At 42.0% G+C, this 22,910-nt stretch overlaps 1 protein-coding gene across 2 annotated transcripts in view; it reads right to left on the bottom strand.

Moving 5' to 3' along the window:
• The window catches only part of plekhg2 (pleckstrin homology domain containing, family G (with RhoGef domain) member 2), a 213,414-nt gene extending 191,451 nt beyond the window's left edge, over positions 1-21,963 (bottom strand). The window contains exon 1 of one of the 2 annotated variants that reach the window (XM_028797372.2): positions 20,668-21,963. The gene's annotated coding sequence lies outside the window, so the exon portion shown is untranslated. The remainder of the gene's footprint in view (positions 1-20,667) is intronic. The other variant, XM_051936524.1, reaches the window with a different exon arrangement.
• Positions 21,964-22,910: the final 947 nt, after the last annotated feature.

Genomic DNA, 22,910 nt, shown 5'->3' with positions numbered 1-22,910 from the left:
GGGGAGGGCACAAAGCAAAAAGAAGAATTTCAGTGAATGTGAAATGGAGGTCCTGCTCAGTGAAGTGGAAGCAAGAAAAAACATACTATTTGGTGGCTTAAGCAGTGGTATAAGCAACAAAAGGAAATTGATGGAGTGGCGCAGTGTGGTGAAGATACTCAAAAGTTCAGGTTCAGAAAGTTGAACACTGCCCAAAATAAAAAAAGAATTGGTCAAATACCAAAGTTGACATGAAAAATTGAGTCACAGTCCCACCATCTGAGTGTCGTATTAGGGCCAAAGAGAAGAGAAAAAAAAATAGGGACATGGAAAAAAAAAGTCTATGTCGAGATTAAAATTGAAATGTCGACTGCAGTCACAAAATTTCAACTTTAATCTTGTCGTTTAAACAGAATGTCATAAACTTTGTCTTAAAATGGATGTTTAATTAACTAGAGTTTCTCAAACTCCATCGTAACTAAATTAGCACTTTAAATGCTAAATATTCTAAGTGCTCCCCAACCCAGTTGTTAATCTCTAAGTACTTCGTAAACGGGCTTTCTCTTACGCCAACAGGAGTGCGTAGGCACACAAAATACATTACATTCATGATATTATAGCTGTCTGAACATTTTACAGTATTAAGCTGTATACTTTTATCATTTACATGATGAAATGCATTAAAGTATGTATTAAACAAGTGGGGGCACGGTGGCACAGCGGTAGCGCTGCTGTTTCACAAGGGGAGTCACGTAGAGGGTTTCCACCCACACACATCACTCTTGTGGTACAAGTTGGTGGTTTAATTGTCATTCACATTTTCCTTTTTCTTTCTCACAAACCAATTTAAAACTTTCTTTTGTAACAGAGACAACTGCTATCCAATTATGAGAGAGAGAAAGAGGCTCTGAAGCTGAATCACATTTTGCCCCTAGTAAAGGAATGGAAGCTTTGCACAAAATGTTAAGAACATGGCTGCCTTCGCCTGTCCACCCAGCCATCCATTTCTAACCATCTGTGACTAGTCTACAAAAGGTGATAAAAGGAGCTGCAGCCTATGTTCTTTCCAAAATAAAATGTATTTTCTTTAGTGTTTCAAAACAATCCACATCAGCCACACATTTGTGTGGTTCAGCCCACAATGCTTTGAAGCACAATGCAGAGCACTCTGAAGACGCAATCTCTAATAGTATAACTGGAGACCACAATTGCTGAGACACCCTGTGAGTGGGTCTGCTAAAAGAGTATAAGTCACTGAAGAAAACAAACTGGTAAATATTAATTTGAGTTGATATCAGATTTTTTTTTTCAAGCAAAGTACTGTCTGTTAGGATAACAAATAAAATGTAACGAGTGTAGTGAAAGCAACATACCTCACATATTTGAATGGTGTGAGAGTGAATTGGACGCGGTTTCCACTTATGAGTGATTACTGCAGCTATGGTCACTCCAGTCCACTGGGTAATTCTGGAAGACTACACGGGCGAAACAACAACAAGGTCTGATTACTTTGGCAAGTCACCATGAAAATAACACCTCAAAGGCTGTTTAATGGCATTTCCATACTCTTTGTCCTGTTGCATTGTCCCAAATTAGGACATGATTACTTACTTTGCTTAAATTTCCAGTTAGTCTGATTGTATTTCACACAGCAAACATTCAAGTGAACCAAATGTAATAAACTCTCCGATTGCATGTTGTAGATATCTTTTTATCTTGAAGAAAGGATTTTTTTAACTGGGAAAAGTCATCATGAAGGGTTGGAAGAAGTCAAATTATATGCCCCACTGCATTTACAAATCAATAAGGCTCTTTGACTTGAACACAATTATCAGATAACTGGAAGAGGATATGAAAAGGATGTTACCAATTTCTTTCACCACTTCAACAACTTTTAATTTAAAACCAGCTCCGTACTTTCTTCTGATTGAACGCTCCATCGTAGATGCTCTTATGTTAAAGGTGTATGAGGGTGTGAGACACAGAAAACACAAAACAGTGCAAACGTCACTTCGGAATAGTTCGGGTATTACTGTGTGGTCACGCAGGCACAATAGAGAGACAGAGAGAGATTAGGAGTAGGCACTGATACAGTTCATTGCCTCACCCACATTGATAACATGGTTACTCTCTCAGGAGGACGTTAGCATATTATAATCCCTTGTACCAACAGCGTGAGTTTTCCGCATTCGACTTATATGACCGACATTATAAAATACCAGAAATTATACGGTAAAATCTAGTCCCAACTTATCCATGGGAGAACTTATCTGTGAGTATATATTGTATATATTACTGTTCAGTAAGTAGCTGATGTCTCCTCCTTACAGTGACATTGTGAGGCAACAAATGTTACAAACCCGACAAAGTGATTTTCTAACAGTTGTGTTTTTACAAATGCAGCTGTAAAAGATTTGTGCCAATTATCTTGGTATTCACTAATTTAGATGGCATGGATATAATAATCTGCTCATTTTAATTTTTCACTATTGATTTTAAGCAGAATTTATTTTTCAGTTATTGAACAGAGAATGTCAAGTTAAAAAACATAGTGTTTGCATGTGGTGAGAGGCCACGACAGTAGGTAGGCCATGACGATCCCATCATTCTTTTCAAATCTGTATGCCGAAATCTCCCCAATCCAATACAATCCCCCCATTTATTTTTACATTTGGTGGGACGCCCCAATGCCAGAAATGAAATTCAAGATACAGTATCTTCAATGCATCTCAAATAATTTTTTAGACCTTTATGTAACATCCTGGTCACTCTGAAATACCTTGAAATAACTCCTAATGCATCAATTCAGAGAATTTCAAACTACCTTACACTAACGTAAATTTCTGAAATAGAATTCAAGATATCTCAAAATGACTTCCTGTAAAAGTTCCTGTTTTCAATAGAGCTTTTAAGATATCTTAAATTGCATTTGACATAGAGTGTCTGGCACTGCACGAGAAGTTATTTTAAGATATCTTGCATTTCAGTTCTCTCACAATGGCCTGGGTGTTACTTCAGGAAATCTCAAAAACTGCAATCAAGACTTCTTGAAAGGAATTTTAGATTTTGTCACATTAATGCACATTTCAGTTATCTAAAAATCTACTTTCCTGATCACTTCAAATGGATTTCTCTGCCATCTGAGGGATCATAAAATGGACTTCATGAAACTGAAAAACGTTACACTTCACGATACTTCAAATTTCACATGCCTTTAAAATGACAGGAAGTTATTTAATGTATCTGAGATATCTAAAATACAATTAAAGATAAAACAAATGTGTTTCTAGATATCTTAAAATAGACCGGAATTTCTATTCAAAAGAAAAAGGAAATTTTACAGAAGGTGATTTTGAGATCTTGAATCAATTTCATATATCGTAATTTGCATAGGATGTCAGTTTGCGACTTCTCATTCTTAGAAGTTTTTCTAATCAGAGTTACTTTGTAATGAATATCGTCCACTATAGACAGTCGCAAAGCAGTAGCACTGCTGCCTGACACTGAGGAGACTTGGGTTCAAGTTCCAGGCACTCCCTGTGTAAGGTATGTATGTTCTCCCTGTATCCGCCTAGGTTCCTCTGGGTGGTCCGGTTTCCTCTCACAGTCCAAAAAGATGCATCTTAGGCAAATTGTTGTTGCTACACTAGCGCTAGTGTGTGATGGACGAGCATCGTGTCTGGAGATGCTTACTGCGATCAACTCGAGCTTCCGTGTGACTCTGCCCTTGACAAGTGGATTAGGGAAGTGGATGGATTTGTGTATTGTAGATGTCTTAAAATATTGTAGAACTTATTTGAGAAATTTTAAAACGAGTTTCAGCTATATGGCAAACTAAATTGCATGTGAGGATATGGGAAATGTACTTTGAAGTATCTCAGAATATTAATTTGGCTCGCCATTAGCAAAGTCAGTGGTGCAATTCGTAGACAGGAAAAGATGTGGACCACCTCTGGTCCTCCCAAGATTGAGGCTGCAGCTCCAGTAGTGCATGATGGTTACAGCATGTGCATGATGGGAAGTGGATCCCAGAGCTGTCATTCTTCTTCTACATCCCATCATGTTCCTAGCTTCTGCAATTTGCTCCATGCTCAGCAGGCATGTCACTTTTTTGGTCATTGTGCCTATATAATTGGTCATAAGAAAGATATGAACACCGATAACTTTGCGGATGCTGGACCTGTCATTCTTCTTCTTCTGATCACGTTATCAGTTTCTGCCATTTGTTTCACGATCAGCAGGTGGTCGCCTTTTTGATCATTTTGCCTATGTAGTTTGCGTCAACACTGATCATTTTTTTAGGGTGTTACTGTCATTTATCTTCCTCCTTTCACATAATCATTTTCTGTAATTTCCCTCATGTTCAGCTGATCCCATCCCTGAGTAGCAGCAGTTTGCGCTCTCCACCTCTGCCATGCTGATCAGTCACCTTGTGCAATTTGCTTCACTGCCCTCTGATGTGGCTGCGGCTGTTTTCCTAAACGATGTGCTCAGTCTACATGCAGCCTGTTTTTTCTTGCCATGCATGTTGTCACTTATTGTGAGAAGGACCCAAAGCCAAACAACATTGCAGAGGAGGACCACACCTCCAATTCCTTGCTTATGTATGACATTCTGTTGCGCTTGAAGTATAAGACTGGCATTTGTGATGAAAACATTTAATCAACCTGTGTAATGTGGTACACTGTCAGCCACAGTGTGTGAACAAACCAACGCTTGGCATGAGAAGTACCTGGACATCAATTTTGTGGCCAAAGCAGCCTGCAAAACCAGTTCATGGGTTGTGCTCAGCATATCACGACATGAGCACTCAACCGAGATCAAGATCAAGGTAAGGCCTAATAGAGTTATGTGAGTGGCAGACAGACAGCCCTTAGCAATTTATATATATATGAATATACTAGGGGGCTCTGCCACCTGCTTGCTTCGCTAGCCCACCCCCTCTTCTCCCCGGGGCGTGCTACGCACCAGCCACTTCGCGTCACTGCCGCTCGCATTGTAAACGGGGGGTTGAACGCACGCTAAGGAGATGCGGATGATTCAGCTGCTGCCTTGCTGCTCCTGCTGCCGAGCTATGTGTTCTGCTTGTCATGCTGCGCATCGATCATTTAAAAGCCTGTACAGCAACTGTCCTTTTGTCTCGCCGCGAGACAAGGCATGGGTCTTGCCTCCCAAGGTTGTAATGTCTAGTCTCGCGTGACGTAAATATGTCTCTCCGAGATGATTATGTCTCAACCCAAGATTTTATATATATATATATATATATATATATATATATATATATATATATATATATCTACAGGAACTCCTTACCCCCCATAACTCCTTACGTTCCCTCCGCTCTGTACTCACTAACACTCTTCAAGTCCCCAGAACTAAGCTCAGCAGCATGGGTGACAGGGCGTTTTCATCGGTGGCGCCGAGGCTGTGGAATGCCCTCGCTGATTACCTGAGAGCCCCACAGTCGACTGAGGCCTTTAAGCGAAACCTAAAAACTCATCTTTTTAGAAAGTCATTTTGTTAAAGTATTTTATAGACTCTTCTGTTCTTTTTTTTATTTTATTATTCTATTTTTACTCTGTAGCACTTTGGGATTGCTAAAATATAAAGTGCAATATAAATAAAATTTATTATTATTATTATTATTATATATACTGTATATATAGACAATTCTGCCATATATATTCAGAACTCAATCTGCCCAGGATATATAAGCTCCTAAAACATTGCTGAGAGAGTCTCAGTGGGTCATTCAAGAGTCAGTCAGTCTCTGTGTTACTGATCTGTTGTAGGTCTCCTCTGTAACACTCATACTGGCAGCCCTACATGTCACCATAGACAAAACCTTTGAGCGGTCCAGCGGCTCTGGCTTTCATTATCGGCTCAACACTCAACACATACAACATATTGTCAGGGCAGTGACATCCAAAATATTCTGCTGTTTGTGAGGCATTTTTTTGATTTATACTTTAAACAAAACCATTCGACCATTTCCAAAAAGTACAAAAAACAATGAAGCAAAAATGGTCTGCTAAACTGAATGCCACCTCCAGCAAAATAATACGACGAAGACATGGATAACAATATCTGCTAAGAAGGAGAGAACAAAAAATGATCAGCATTCACCCTTTACACTCCAAACATTTGAAATTAAAACCCAGGATGCATCAATGCCAGTTTGATATAATGTGGACAGACATGTAGCATGGCAATCACTGCAAATACAGAAAGGTACTATAAGGGCATTTCAAATCTCTATACACAGATAGTATAAAACTGTAAATGTGTCACTTGGCGAGTGAAGTGACTTTCTCATGGTCACAGAGAGAGGCTGACACTGAATAGGAAGCCCTGTGGTATACAGTCCAGTGTATTAACTAGTGAGCCACACTGCCTGGATAAGACAAGGACCAGAGGGGGCCATCTGCTCAGTCACACTGAGATTAGGTAAGCGACAGAAACGTCAAAATCTACTCATTTACTTTGTTGAAACTACTTTCTTCAATAAAGAGTCACAGACAGACATACAGACAGACATGTAAGGCACTATAATAGATAGATAGATAGATAGATAGATAGATAGATAGATAGATAGATAGATAGATAGATAGATAGATAGATAGATAGATAGATAGATAGATAGATAGATAGATAGATAGATAGATAGATAGATAGATAGATACTTGTTATTTGTCCCCAAGGAGAAATTAAAACCTAATGGGCTCAATCCCAGCACCATCAAGTTAAACTAATGTGGATGTCACATTAGATGACTTTTCAGGTTTGCCCTTCGTTTACATAATCGTAGCCAGTCAGAGGCAGTCATCAGGGCACTCCCATGAAGACAATGATTGTCTATTTTGTGACATACAAAATAATGACAAAAACCAACTAGTCTACAATGTCTAAGGTAAAATTGAACGGGTTTGTTTTTTTCTTTGATTGGAGGGGCTCTTTGTGTGTAAGAGTTGAGAACCAATAAGCTTTCAGCCGGCACTACAATGCATAGAATGCAGCAACCAGGAATAAGGAACACGTGTGTTTTGAACATCTCAGATAATAAGAGAAGCTCATCCCTCTAATGGCTCATGTTTAATGTATGAAAACAGAATAGAAAAAGTCAGAGACTGTGGCTAAATGCATCTCAGCTATGCAATCTCTGTACAGTGCTGGCTCCATCAGGTAGCACAGGAGCTGCAGACATCACAAACAGCAGAGAAGCTTTCACTCTGATGTCTCATATTTTGCATTCCATAACAAATTGAAAAGGAAATAAAGGGCAGAGATTGCTGTTGAACTTGCTGCAGCTGTTAACCCTTCAAACAGCACTGGCTCCATCATTCAGCACGCTATTGACTGTCAGGAAAAGGGGCGAGCATGACTGTGCTGGAAGATCAACTCTCAGTCAGTAAATGTGACATGGGCTGCAAAATTCAGTCATCATGCAGCAATGAGATCAGCAACTGCGAATATGCCCAGCAGTGGGTGGGTGGCCAGTTGGCTGAGGTCTCAAGGACTCTGACCGTGTCTTACAGAGCCTGAATTTGCCTATTATAATTAACTTTGGACCCCCCAGTTTTATTTTCTCCAGGGATGCAGCTATATGGATTTTTTTTTGTCAACTGGCCAAAGTTCAACAATTAATGCATAGACAGTTATTGTTAGTTTCCATTTATGTTAATCAGTTTCAAATTACTTTGTTTTCCTGTCTGGGAAACAAAAGTGCGTCTTTATGTGTACTCATTCTATAATTAGTAATTTGTAAAGTTTACATTTGTATCTATCTGTGAATTTGTCACAGTGCTCTGGGCCTGCAGTCACTGAAGAGCATATGCAAAGCAAAACTGAAATGGATAGGACACTAGACTCACACACACACACCGCACTTACACTACGCCAGATAGATAGATAGATAGATAGATAGATAGATAGATAGATAGATAGATAGATAGATAGATAGATAGATAGATAGATAGATAGATAGATAGATAGATAGATAGATAGATAGATAGATAGATAGATAGATAGATAGATAGATAGATGTCCATCCCTTGTGATCTTGGATAAAGATTAGTAAATGGAATTCAGCCTTAGGATGCTGGAGCTATGAGTGTGCAGTGCCATCCTCGGTCATGCAGTTTAAATGTCCATCATCAACAAAGTTCTTTCCATGTATGATATAATGCAATTGCCTTGCAGTTTTTATATCATTTTTTATATCAGGTGCGTTGCCTTTTCATACATCTTGCTTGTGGGGTCACATACCGAGCCCTTGGTGGACACTGAATGTTTCATCTCAATGTAGCCCTGCCTGTATGCTGGTTTTGTGTAAAACATGATGAATTACACTCTCAGCACTTCTAAATCATCAGAATATCACTCTCCATTTCAAACCACTCATTTTCTTGTTCCTCCCCAGTCACCTAAGCAAGTGGACACGGATGTCATCACATCCCTGCTTCATGGATACAGGCCACAAAATTACCTGATCATGTTTTACTTTAGACAAATCACTTGTTCAGCAGCTAAGAATGGTAACAGCATCTCTGAAAGCCACTTGTTAAACAATCTTGCCTTTGTGGCGCTTTAATAAATTTAATCTGTCATTTCTTCAAGCTGTTTCTGTAAGCCTTTTTGTTTTATGTGATGATTGGCTAAGATGATGGACTACCAGCACAAGGCTGGCCATTCAACCTTCACCGCCAACTTTCTGTGAGACCCTAAGCTGTTTACTTCACCTACAAGTGTACACACAGTAGGCACATGACAACAACCTGTACCTGCATGGCATTCTGGGATAATGTTCACCTTTCAAGGCTCTTTGAGTTCTTGATTTTGATTTGATATACTTCTCTAATCCCTAAAAAGAAATTAATAAATAATATTTTTTTACATTTATATAGGGCTTTACTTAGTACTAAATGCGCTGTCCACACAGACAGGACACAGGACTTTGTCTTCTGCATGACCTTATAAAACTTCAATGCACCACCTCACCATGAGGACCCAAACAAGTTACTTAATCTGTCACTGCAGACATCGTAGAAATGTGTCCGCAATGCATTCTGGGACGGTGTTCATTTTCTAAGCCTGTTCAGACCTCAACATCAGCTCAAAGTCAGAGCTTAAGAAACTTACTGTTGTATACGTGTGAAAATATGGCATTCACTATGGAACAGTCACTATATAAAACCTCCAGCACTGGCTCATGGTGAAGGCCTAAGCAGCTAACGGTCCACGTACCCTCTATGTGCAAACATGCTAGAAATAACACAACAGCTGAACTAAATTTAAAATGTGGCATGGGATTGTGTTAAGACATGCTATATAAACCCCACAATTTCCTGTTAGCGCCTATACCAATAATAAATTTAGCTTGTTAGTGCGCACATCGTAAAGAAGCAGCTCTGCTCTGTCTGCACATTACACTACAGTGATGTTTATTAGAGATGACATGGTGGTCTACAAGGCTGGGTTTCACATCCTTGGTCCCTTCAAATCTTATATCACAGCTCAAGCTGATTCAAAACTCTGCTGCCAGAGTCCGAACGCAGACATGACACCCATCCTGCTTCGCCTTCACCTCCACTGGCTCCCTGTGTCTTACAGGATTGAATGTGAAATCCTTTTATTAACCTACAAAGCAGGCTCTCCTTGGGGTGCGTTCAGCTCCCCTCTTCACAACACGAGCGTCAGAGACACAAAGTGGCTGGTACGTAGCACAGGCCAGGGGGGTTGGAGAGTGAAGTGAGCAGGGGGTAATCCCTCTAGTATACATACATACATGTAGCATACATTATACTGTGTGTATATATATATATATATATATATATATATATATATACATAAACGTATATATACATATACATACATACGTATTGTGACAGATAGGGGGCGCTGTCGACCCCTGAACCCGCAGACAACACGTTCTGACACTAGTTAAAAGTCCAATAATTAAATTTATTATAATAATACTGTGCACAAAGCACCTCCACTCCACAATACTCAATAAATCAATACATTAATCAATCAAAAATCCTAATCCTCCACTCCCAGCAGCTCCATTCCACACCCACCCAACTCGGCTCACTGCTGGGGTTTCCCAAAGTCCTTTTATATTCCTCGACCCGGAAGTACCTCTGTCCCTCAGTCCACATGATTTCATAGCACTTCCGGGTCAGATGAAATCATCTTCTTTTTCTTCAGCCCGGAAGTACTTCACTTCTTTTGTCCCCGTGACGAGGTAGTACTTCCGGGCTATATGGAAAATACAAATCCCCGTGCCTCCCTGCAGTGTCCCCTGGCGGCCCCCATGGTATCCAGCAGGGCTGTGAAGTAAAACTCCAATGTCCATGATGCCCTTCGGGAATTCGGGGCCCCTCCATGTTGCAGGGAGGACTCCATCTAGCGGTGTGGAGGTATTGGCCGGGATAAACTGCAGGCCATATATCACAGTATATATAGTGACAGACGTGCACATGGGAGGCAGCTAAAGGGCTCAAGAAAGGATAATTCCACGCCAGACCAGGTGATGGCAGAGCGCAGTAATCCTTCCTCTTTTTCCTTTCCAGACCAAATATGGGAAATTCCACCTGGGCTCGATGACATCAATTCCGGCTCCGGGCCTAATAACATCACTCCCGCTCCCTGCTCAGACGACATCACTTCTGGTTCCGGCCAGGATGAAGTCACTTCCGCTTCTGCCCAGACGATGTCATTTAAAGCTGCCATCTTTTGCACCTGCCAGCTCTGTTTTGGACTGAAGTCTGTAAAGACTTGTACAACCAATCCTTCTCTTTTTGACAGCCAAATTCAAGTATACAGCTGGCAGTCCCCAAACCTTCTTGCCATGTAGTCTGAGTAGTTTCACAATATATATATATATATGACATACATAAACGAAAGGCCTGTTTATGTGTATATATGTGTGTGTGTGTGAATGGAGAAGTCTGCTCTGCTCGCTCTCAACCACAGCCACAAGATGGCACATGCATGCACTTTTACATTATTTCGGCATTTGCATGCTCCTCATTTCCCACTATGAAAGACCACGTGCACCAAATGCTGCCGCACAACAATGTGCAAGTGAAACACCTCAGCAACAGAAGGCAAGGCTTGAAGTTTTCACTAAAAACATTTGTCTACCTGGAGGTATTTTCTTGAGACAAAGATTAAGGAGACCCATATGCCAGTGATACGGCTAAGATATGGGATCGCCAGTGTCTTCTTATGAAAGCCAGTAGCGCAGAAAGCACAAGGTGGATCCACATCCTCTGCACTGAATAATTCTTAAGAGTTAGCTGACGCCTCTCCAAGTTCATGAATATAGTAAAACTGCTAGGGGGTCTTCAGGTTGTTTTTTGTCCCGAAGACCATATGCAGCTAGTAAACTATTTGAACCATTCTATGATCTGCTTCTCGCAACTGAAAGAGGGCACCGTGGCGGATGTTAGCCAACTTGCAGACCAACCACAAGCGTTACCTGGTAGGTAACCACCCATACAATCAGATTGTGATTCAGACTACGAATGCTATGAATGTAATTACAGTAATCCCTCACTTATCGTGGGAGATAGGTTCCAAGGCTGACCGCGATAACTGAATTTCCGTGAAGTAGGGACACTATATTTATTTAATTATTTAACGTGTATTTGAACGTTTTTAAACCCTCCCTGTATTGTTTACAACCCACCATTTACTCTATTAAAAACAGGGACAACTGCTAAACAATATGAAATCGGTAGATAAGTTTATACTTACTGTATAGCGAAGTACACGTAGCAGCTTGTAGGCGGTCATGACGTCGTCGACCTTGCTGCAAAGATTCCTAAAGCAGATTCCATCCAGACTACTGCCTTATCACGTCCACTTGCAACTCATTTTGCACCCTGGTTAAAGGACACTGCGGCCGTAGATCTTATATGCTTTTCCTCCTTTTTAAATAAAAAGAATCGATGTCCTGCAGCGGTGTAGCTGTTCCCTTCCTTCAACATATCCAAAACTTTTACCTTTTCTACAATCATTTGCATCTTCTGTTGCCGCTTGGACACGACCCCTGAAGCAGTAGCACGTTAATGCTGAATGAGTGAGATGAGACTTCCTGGTTAATGCAGTACTCCGTCACTGAGCCAATCAGCAGCACACAGGAACTTAACTGCGTGCTCTGATTGGGTAGTTTCTCAGCCATCCGCCAATAGCATCTCTTGTATGAAATCAACTGGGCAAACCAACTGAGGAAGCAAGTAAAAAGACCCATTGTCCGCAGAATTTAGATATGCTTACATATAAAATCCACGAAGTCGTGACTCCGCGAAAAGTGAACCGCGAAGTAGCGAGGGATTACTGTACCCCGATCTACATGCTGTCAAATGAACGAACCACACGGTGTGGCGAAGCCTCTAATGCTGATGTCCGAGGTTCGATTCCCAAGAGGGGGTGCAGTGAGTGTGTATGCCTGATGAGCCCAGAATTAGGGTGAAACACGTGTCGCGTACTATTTGCATTATTTGACAGTAAACTATTTCAAACCATATATATATATATATATATATATATATATATATATATATATATATATATATATATATATATATGTAATTAATGATGGTGAGATAATCATAGCTAAAAGTTCATATATCAGAACTGAGGGACTTGAAAGAAAATCCAGAGCTTGCAAGATGTCTTCAAGACTAAGCGATGTCCGCTGTATACAGGCACTTGCTTACATGTTGAGTGAAATAAAAAGGGCTTTACTATGCAGTCTAAGCTTTGTTAACATTTTTTGAAGTCAAAGAATAATAGCCACAACTCAGAGAATGAATGGGGTGTCCCAGGAAGGAAGGAGTATACACAAGATACAGGGGTAGAATCAGATCAGAAGGAAAGGAACTGCACTGGACTGAACAATTGAAAAATTCAACCCTATACCTTTAACTCGACTTAAAAAGTGAAACACTTGGTCACTGACAGATGTGGAATCCGTCCAATAAGCGTATCTTGTGACACAAGCCAGAAACCATTCCTGACAGCATGCCAGTGTACAAGTATGCCTCTCCATTCTTTAACTGCTCAATCTAATTCAGGGTCTTGGAGAGCTGGAGCCAATCGCAGAAGCTTTGACACCTAGGAACCAAACTGGGCAGGGATGCCAGTATTCCAGCAGACTCAGTACATCTATTCCTTAACTAAATAGTCCAATTCATGGTCACGCGAAGCTCAAATTTATGACAGGACGACTTAGGCCAGGCTAGAACCAACCCTGGACTGAATGCCAGTAAACAAGTACATTCTAGTCACACCACCTGCCAAAGACAGGAAGTAGAATACATTTTAAAGTATTTGATATGTCTTGCCTTACATGTACCTTCAGCACTTTTCCTTGGTATCCTGAAGTGTCTGACCCTCTCTTGCCTGGCTCTCCCTCTTGTCAAGCCTGCTTCTCAGATGCCAGCATTCTGAGATGCCTGCCCGCGTTTATACTTCTTGTGTTTGAAGGCGACTCTCAGTGTGCCTCCTACACCTTAACGTCTCTACGTGTGCCTCATTCTTGCACTTCCACTTTTGATTGCATCACGAAAGCCAAACTGACCAATTAAGTTTGCACATAGGGACCAGGCACACACAGACCATTGCATTTTTTCAAATAGTAAAACTAACCACAGTACTTGTCAAAGACAGATAATAGAATAATTAACAAATATTTGCCATGTCTTGCCCTACATGTATCTGCAGCTTTCCTCTGTTATTTGCGTGTGTGAATGTCTCTTAACCGGTGCTCCCTTTCTCAAGTGTGTTCCCACAAAGCCTGCTTCTCAAACCCTTGTCATTATTTTTGAGGTGCCCTTCTCACTTCCTGTCTGGTTGTATATTTCCCATCTTTGAAGGCTACTCTCAGCATGCTTCATACTCCTTTACTCCTCCTCATGTGTCTCACACTTGAACTTCCTCTTTTGAGCACATCACCACACACCCACAGATCTTAGTGTTTCATTATATAATAAACATATTGTATGTATTATTAAAACTGACAACACCGACTTGAAGCCCTGTATTTTATAATTCTCCAGTTTACAAGCAATGAAGCAACTGACATTGTCACACAGATGGATCTTCTCAGCAGAACCGCATTTATCCAACCTAAATTTACATATGAATTTCAAAATTCACACTAACAGCTAAGGCCGAGGTTCACATCCCAGGTCCTCCCAGTGTAGAGCCTGCATGTTCTCCCTGAGCCTGTATTCAGTTTCCCTCAGCTGCTCCAGTTTTCTCCCACAGTCCAAAGATATGCCAGATACTTTGATTGGCAATGGTAAATTGTCCCATGGGACAGAGTGGCGACTTGTCCAAGGATTGTTCCTGCTTTGCACCCAATGCTTGCTGGGAAACGCTTCAGCTACCCTGTGACCCTGCTCTGGATGACATAGATTTGGAAGATGGATGGTTAATCCACTAATGAGTTAACAGTGTGAGACTTGCTTATCCAATAGGACAGTTGTATTTGCATTTTAACTCTCATCTTTACCATTATGAGGTTCATCTTGACAAACATGACCAGTGTGTAATCTCCTTAGGTGTTAATAAGAGCCGACAACAGTTCAAATGTTACAAAACCATCCACCGTTTCATTCTCTGAGCTCCACTTTCTGTTAAATCAGGTTGATGGGAGTACCAATCCTTATTGCTGGAACCATCCCTGAACAGGGTGACATTTTACTTCAAGGCAGACTCACAGATAAGAGAACAATTTAAAAGGGAAGAACACATAAACATGGAAAGCACCACAGCTAGAACTTCAACCAGGGTCTGTGCACAGTCTTGCAAATGGAGCACAAGGTAAATTGTGCTCTGCCACATAAAGGCTGAATAAACTGACTGATTGATTGATTTGACAACACGAGCCACTCTGTCACCATGCCACCCTACATTGCACTCCATAGTTGTTAGGACAAAGACCAATCTTTCCTTGATTTAGCCTTCTGCTCCACACTCAGTCAGTCATTCTCCAACCCACTATATCCTAACTACAGGGTCACGGGGGTCTGCTAGAGCCAATCCCAGTCAACACAGGGCTCAAGGCAGGAAACAAACCCCGGGCAGGGTGCCAGCCCACCGCAGAACACACGCACACACACCAGGGACAATTTAGAATCGCCAATGCACCTAAACTGCATGTCTTTGGACTGTGGGAGGAAACCAGAGTACCCGGAGGAAACCCACGCAGACATGGGGAGAACATGCAAACTCCACGCAGGGAGGACACGGGAAGTGAACCCGGGTCTCCTAACTGTGAGGCAGCAGCGCTACCCACTGCGCCATTGTGCCGCCAATGATAATAATAATAATTATTATTATTATTATTATTATTATTATTATTATTATTATTATTATTATAATAACACATTATAATAACACCTCTCCTTACTGTGAGGCAGCAGTGCTATCTAGCGCCACTGTGTCACCCCGCTCTACAGTTTAAGATTACAAATCAAACAATTCAGGCGAGATACCAGTCACACCATGTAGAGATGACAACACTTTATATATATGGTCCTCCATTTCAGGGTACCATAATGTTTGGGACAATTGGCGTCACAGGTGTTTGTGATTCCTCAGGTGGGTTTCATTGCTTCATAGGATACCTCAGCTTGCGAGACGTCTCCCCTTTGGAGTCTGTAGTTGCCATTGTTCAACATGAGACCAAGAGCTGTGCCAGTGAAAGTCAAAGAAGCTTTTTAAGAACAAGAATCAAGCCATCAGACACAACAGTAAAACCTTAGGATTCCCTAAATCAACTGTCTGGAATACCATCAAGAAGAAAGAACACACTGGTGAGCTCAGCAATCACAAAGGGATTGGTAGACCAAGGAGGACCACCACTGCTGATTTCAGAAGAATCCTCACTATGATAAAGAAAAAGCCCCAAACGCCTGTCCGACAGATCAGAAACAGTCTTCAGGAGGCAGATGTGGATGTGTCAGAGACGACTATCTGCAGTGGACTTCATGAACAGAAATACGAAGGCCACACCTCAAGACGCAAACCACTAGTTAGCCACAAACACAGGATGACCAGATTACAGTTTGTGAAAAATGATTTCAAAAAGCCTGCAGAATTCTGGGAAAAGGGTCCTGAACCTGTGTCAGAGTGGTGGCAGGAGCAAAGTGTGGAGACAAAAGGGAACTGTCCGAACCACCTCATCCGTTAAACGTGGTGGTGGTGTGGCGGTGGTGTTATGGCTTGGGCACGTATGGCTGTCACAGACCCTGGCGGCAGCTGCACAATGAATCCTGAGGTGTACAGAAGCATCTGATCTGCTCAAACTCCAGTCAATGCCCCCAAACTCATTGGACGGCACTTCCTCCTCCAACAAGATAAAGATCCAAACAAACTGCTAAGGCTGAACACAGGAGTTTGTCAGAGCTAAAAAACTGAAAATTCATGAATGACCAAACTAGTCACCCAATTTCAATCTAGTTGAGCAAGCCATCCATATGCCAAAGAGAAAAAACTTAAGGGGACAAGCCCCCAAAACAAGCAGGAGCTGAAGATGGCTGCATTAGAGGCCTGGCAGAGCATCAGTACTCTCAGCACCTGGTGATGTCTACGAGTCTCAGACTTCAAGCAGTCAGCAGGGGACGTGTGACATGTGACAAAGTATTAAATATGATGTTTTTAATAGACCAGCCATTGTTACATCCCAAAACATTACAGCGCCCTGACATGGGGGGCCCGTGCAGAAAAAGTGTTGTCATTACTACATGGGGTGACCGAAATTTATGTAAACCCCCTTAAATGAAAGTCTATAATGTGCACTTTAATCACAATGTCTGAAGTGTTTAATTTGTAATTTTAAACTGTAGTGCAGAGGGGTAAATCAATGAGAAATGTGTCTGTCCCAAACATTATGGAGGGCACGGTAGTTTACTATATTTACTTTTTACAGTTAACAACGAAATCTTAAATAAACCCCAAGCAGCTCCAATGTGTAGTGTCTCACTAATATCACTAAGCCCATGTCTCAAGTTTTTGATTTGTAGTTTTAAACTGTGGCACAGTGGGGTAAATCAATGAGAAATGTGTCTGTCCCAAACATTATGGAGGGCACGGTAGTTTACTGTATTTGCTTTTTTTAGTTAATAATGAAGTGCTCCGAGACCTTCTGCTGTGGCCTTATGCACTACTGGACTGTCTACTGTGTTGTCGCTCCCAGTCAGTTCCTTCAGTCACGTTCTTAAACAATAACACTGTTATTATGCAAGTGTTCCCACTTCAGGAATATTTCATAATGTTTTTCTCATAAATAGCTACATTACACACACATTAGTTGTTTGACACTATAAAACACTGCACATACTTTATTGCACAATACATGTTTGGATGCGTAAAATATTTCAAGACATAGAAAACTTCAAATAGCCGCCTCCTGCTTGTTTGGCACTTCTAAAGTTATTCTGCAGTCTGACAAATGGAGATTAAGGAAAGACACGCATGATAGATTTAGAATTAGGAAGGGAATAACTGAGGCCGATGCCAGCTGTTACTTTGAAACCAGAGCACCGGGGCACAGATGCAAGTTGGCGAAGGGTAAAATTCAGGGCGAACCTTAAAAAAGTATTTCCTTACACATCCAGTCGTGAGGTTGTGAGCGACACCTCAGGGACCTTCAGATCTCTAATTTAGTTTAAAGCACATTAGGAGAATCTGAATTAAACTGTTTCGAATCAAAGGCCCTAAAACATTTTCTTTTGTTCTTTAATTAGCATTTTCCTTCCTGACTTATTTCCGACAGGTCGAGGTTTTCCGAGGATAATTTTACCCCTCAAAACTGCGTTTCTTGTGTGTATCTGATGGGCAAGCGGATGGTACGACCGATTTTGCTAATGAGAACTAATCATTACCCCACTGTTAAACACAAACATTTTGAAAGCATCAGCCTCTCATTGTTCTAAGTAGAAACACATTAAAACCGCACTGCCTGGGCGCATTGTTTGCCAGATGCCCTCCAGTAACAAGGACCACACCCCTCAGTTCAAATCGCAGAGAAGAGAGACGTGGGCTTTCTATTTGGATTTGCTCACATTTACATTGTGTTTAAATTAAAGGCATTAACCACAGATAAGGACATGCTGATCCGATGATTTTTAAATGAACAGCTGGTGGGCAGCATTATGGAGTCGCAGCAGACTCTTAAAAATGAAAGTTCAGAGTTGATGCCAATTTGGCTTCCAAAAGAACCATTCACATGAAGGTTCCAGAAAGAATATTAGTTAATTCAGATCCTGAACAGGCTCCATGATTAGATGAGAACAGATTTGTGAAATATAAGAGGGACCCTGATGGTAAAGAGACAGCAATAGCTAAGCTCAGGTTTTCATCATCTCTCAGTGTCCTGCTAACTAGCAAAGATTTCTGTTTTGTTCACATATCAGGAACCTTTTCAAAATCCAAAATGCCAGTGTCAAATGCAAAGAACCCTTCCCGGAAAGAAACGGCTCTTAGTTATGCAAAGGTTCTACAAGGAACCACACAAGTGCCATTAAAGAACCAGTCTGGGTACTGTGGCCATCTCGGTTCAACTCTTGGGTGGGTCTGGCAACACAAACTCTCTCATCTCCCAAATAATGTCAGGTTCAAAGTCACAAATTAGGATTCCGCTTTGTCCCAGCTCCAGCTCCTTGAAACCCCGCACTGAAAATCTGGGCACAGAAACGGGGGGGAATTGCCAAACATTTTTTTTTTGTCACAAGAGGTGTGTCTGGCCATTATATCGCAATCAGAGTAGTCAGTTTCCTTGCAATCCAATGTGCAAATATTTGTCACCGAGTGTCTCAAGGCTGGAGATCTGATATTGTTCTGTGTGGCTTCACTCTTACTGCTCTTTAATGGCACTTGACTGGGTTGTGTGGTCTCTTGCAGAATCAGTGCTTGACAAAGAACCATTTCATTCTGGGAAGGGCTCTCTGTGCATGGGAAATCAGGTCTTCGGACTTTGAAATGTGGACAAGAAGAGAATTCTGTAATGTATAGAAGGCCTATAGGGGGCAACTCAAGAATCCCAGACACACATTTGACACTGCTCTGGTAAACAGTCTACCCCCCCTGTACTTCTGTTAGATCTCCTCATCTAGGAAAAAGGGTACTAGTCATCCAAGTCGGAATGCCCATCCGTCTGTTACGAGGGCCTTTTGGCTGGACCACTGATCGTCCATCCCAGCCCATTCTTACCTTCCATCACACACCACAGAGTACTGACAGATCAAGAAAACCTTTGCTATTCAGCTAGAGGTCCTTTATAAAATCAGGAACCCATTGGTATTTCACAATTTGTTAACATCTTCCTCATGGGTATTTTTCAAACCTGATACGGATGTAAATTAAGTCAATCAGTCAATTATCTTGGGGTGCTGGAGCCTATACTGACCAATACAGGGCACAAGACAGGAAGAAACCCTGAACAGAGGGCGCGCCAGTCCATCACACTGTGAAAACACACACACCACACACACACACACCCACTCCCCAACCACACACTGGGGCCAATTTTGTATTTCCAATCCACTAACCTGAATGTCTGTGGATTGTGGGAGGGAACCCACAAAGACATGGGGAGACACAGGATGGACCTGGGATGTGAACACTGGTCTCATTATTGCAAGGCAGCAGCACTGCCACTGTGCCACCCTAAATTGAAGGTCATCTCTGGAACCTTCATGTAGACAGTGCCAAGCTTCTTAGTGTTTGGTAGCTAACCCATGCGGCTGGGGTTTCAATGCCTAATTCGCCTTATTGAAGGCACCAGCCGGGGATGTGGATGGTTCATCCAAAAATGGCTCCCCCTTATGGCAGAGGCTGTCCATCTCCAATCCTGCCGCTTTCTTAATCTGTGACCAATATTTCTACTGTTAATTGACCCCTTTATTTTAATGGCTTTCTTTATTAAGACTCTGTCCTCTAAATGTCTTCTTTTTTCCTTAAATGGCAGCCAAACCAAATGAGATGTAAAGTGAGCCAACAGATCACCAGCCTCAAATTCCCAACTATTCTGCTTGATCTTTGAGCCTGTTATTTAATTTCATTCCTTGTTGGTGTTCATACCACAGCAGACATTTCCAACATTGTTTGGTTTTCTTTCTTTCAAGAGCACCATCAGAAATGTTTGGTGGACCTGAGCAGCTCAACATTACCAAGATCGTTTTAGATGTTGTATGATAGTCATGCCTTAGCTCAGTTTACATCTCATTATTGCTTGGATGCAAATTAAAGAAAAAAAAAGAATAATTAAGAAGTCTGGAGTCAATTAAAATTAAAACAAAAGAAGTCAATTAACAGCAAAAACGAGTACGGTTACAATGAACATTTGAATCGTCAGCAGCACTTAGGGTTTGGAGTTGGACACCCCAGAGCTGCGGCATCGCACTGAAGAGCCGCTTTGGAACTTTTATTTTGAAGTGTGCGGACAACCGATGGATGCTTTGATTAGATTACAGACATGATGGAGATGTTCATTTGATTTTATTTTTAAAGCGTCAACACCTCATTCTCCTTAAAATGTCTCTCTGGACGGATACAGCGCCCTGACCTGACCTCTGTGCCCCGTAATCCGTGGGGTTTTACACTTTAAGATGCCTGTAAAGAACACAAATGTTTCGTTTTTACTCCGGTTTCACGAACAAAAGAAGTACATACCTTCACATGCGTGGTAATCCGCGGCATCCAGCGAAGTGTTTTCCCCCAAAAACCAAAGTTTGTCCAAACTGTTATCACTTGAGACGCAGACCTCCAGAGTTTGTATACTGTAATCCCTTCTGCCTTCAATGAAAGTTCCCGTCAAGTTCACCGCATTTCGCAAATTGAAAACAGAATCTTTTTTTTTTTTAATCCCACGATTGTTTAAACTTTAGAAGATGCAATACTCTTCTCAAACTGCTTTGTAGCCAACTGGCATTTACTAAATGTTGGCCGACCCTCCCTTCTCTGAACTTCTTCTTCTCTCCTCTTGCACTGGGAATTTCAAAGTTTTCCCAACCTCGTCTGGCTAGCAGAGAGGCTCCAGTTTCTAGTGATCCGTCTGCGAACCCGAAGTCGTTAACAAGTTCACATCCCCTTCAAAAGTAAAGTTCTGGAGCGCCGGGAGTGCAGATCCAGTGCTGCCGATGCCAAATTCTCGCGAACGAAGGGGGCACACGTGAAAGAAAACAAAACGATCCGCAGTGCAGAGACGCCGAGCGTTTCTCTTCAGCCTGTTCTGCGTTCCATGAAATCGCGACGTCTTCCCCCTGCAGCTTATTCAATTTCAGTCCCACAGATGGGATCAGTCTGTTGTTTCCTTAGGGCTCTGCCACAGAAGTGGCCGCAAAATAAGAAAAAAAGAGGAACTGAAAGGTCAGCGTATTTCCTGAACTGTGTATCCTCCCCGAGACGGGGAGCGAGTGTCTCGAGTCACCTTAGCAAACGCCAGGTGTGCCAGCCAGCCAGCCAGCCGCGCGATGACTAACAGCGACCGACGAGTCTGTTTGGAGTCACGATCCCGTCCGGGTTAAAAAAAAAAAAAGATCAGAATGACAGCACATGATGAGTTGGAACTGCTCGACAAAAATGCTCAGGGCTAACAAATAATTTAAAAAAAAATCTGGCCGCTAACTCTTCCATAAAACACTCGAAGCCAACAATCGGACCTGTTGCTACCCCACAAAAATTATTGGCAAAACAAACCGATCTGTACATGTCCCCACAATAACAAAAAAAATCCAAGAAAAACAGTAAAATATTCTGACTTGTAAATATCTACGGAAAAAATCAAACTGTCCTAACTGTCCGTGACTAACCAAAAAAAATGACTTGCAAATGTCTCACAAAATAAAGATAACTTGCAAACATCTAACAAAAGACTAAGGGGCGGGGGAGGGGGGGTTACAAGCAAACAATCGAAGACTTTAACAGCAGGACAACCGCACGTACGAAAAAAAACATATTCAACAAGATGACCTGCAAATATCTCTCAAAATGTTAACACTCCGAGTTATTAGTACAGGTGACGACGGCCGCTACGCAGTTCGTTCCCCTAATTAGAATGCAACCCCGAACCTCTGGGGTACATAAAAGAAAGGCTTATCAAACTAACGGATTTAAACGAGTCTAAATTGTGCTCTTGACGCAACCGTCTCTGAAACGGTTCAAACAGAGTCTGGTCACAACTTCATTTTTAATATTCCACACAAGCTGCCCAGGACACGACTGACTCATAATTGATTAGCACAAAACATTTCATCCTCTGCCCCCAGAAAGTCCCGAATGTTTCCCAGGAATGGTAACCACGGATGACCCTAAAATTGTTCAAAAAATCCCCCAGGCCATGTTACTTCCAGGGTGATCACTAACTGACCCATAAACCGCCTTAATGAACTCCACTTCGGTCTCTCCGTTATCTACTAGGAAAGATTATCAGGGCAGCCTGACACTAAAAACCGCTCTGTAAACTCTGAAGATTCGTCTTCTCTGAGGGCACTGCGGCACCGCCCAGCCAACTAAAAGTTTAAACGCTAAAGAGAGGAACAATAGAGTCCTTCGCTACAATGTCGCTATAAACCAGAGGCTCGCTCCAAGGGAAAACATTTTCCTGAATGCATGAAGAGGCATTTGTGCAGTGGCAGCACCGAGTCCTCCTTAAAATTAGTCCACTTGCCCGGTTTCGCTCCCCTTCTGCTCCGGAGCACTAGCAGCAGGTACGCGAACCTGGCAGCGCTCTGCACCGTTCATTCCTCCGCAGGATGTACTTGACAGTGCTGGCAGTTTCGTCCAAATGTGCACCGGTCCGGAGGAGGCTACGCTGTGCGGCGCCGCAGCTCCAGCCAAACTGCGCCGGCTTGTTAAGAAGCAACGCGAGTGGCGTCCGTCCCAAGCGTGACTTAACCCTTTGCGGGCTGCGGCGA

Source organism: Erpetoichthys calabaricus, chromosome 1 (genome assembly GCF_900747795.2).
Source record: "Erpetoichthys calabaricus chromosome 1, fErpCal1.3, whole genome shotgun sequence".
In the NCBI taxonomy this organism is placed as follows: domain Eukaryota; kingdom Metazoa; phylum Chordata; class Cladistia; order Polypteriformes; family Polypteridae; genus Erpetoichthys; species Erpetoichthys calabaricus.
The sequence above is the reverse complement of the archived record's forward strand: the minus strand, read 5'-3'. Positions and strand labels throughout refer to the sequence as shown.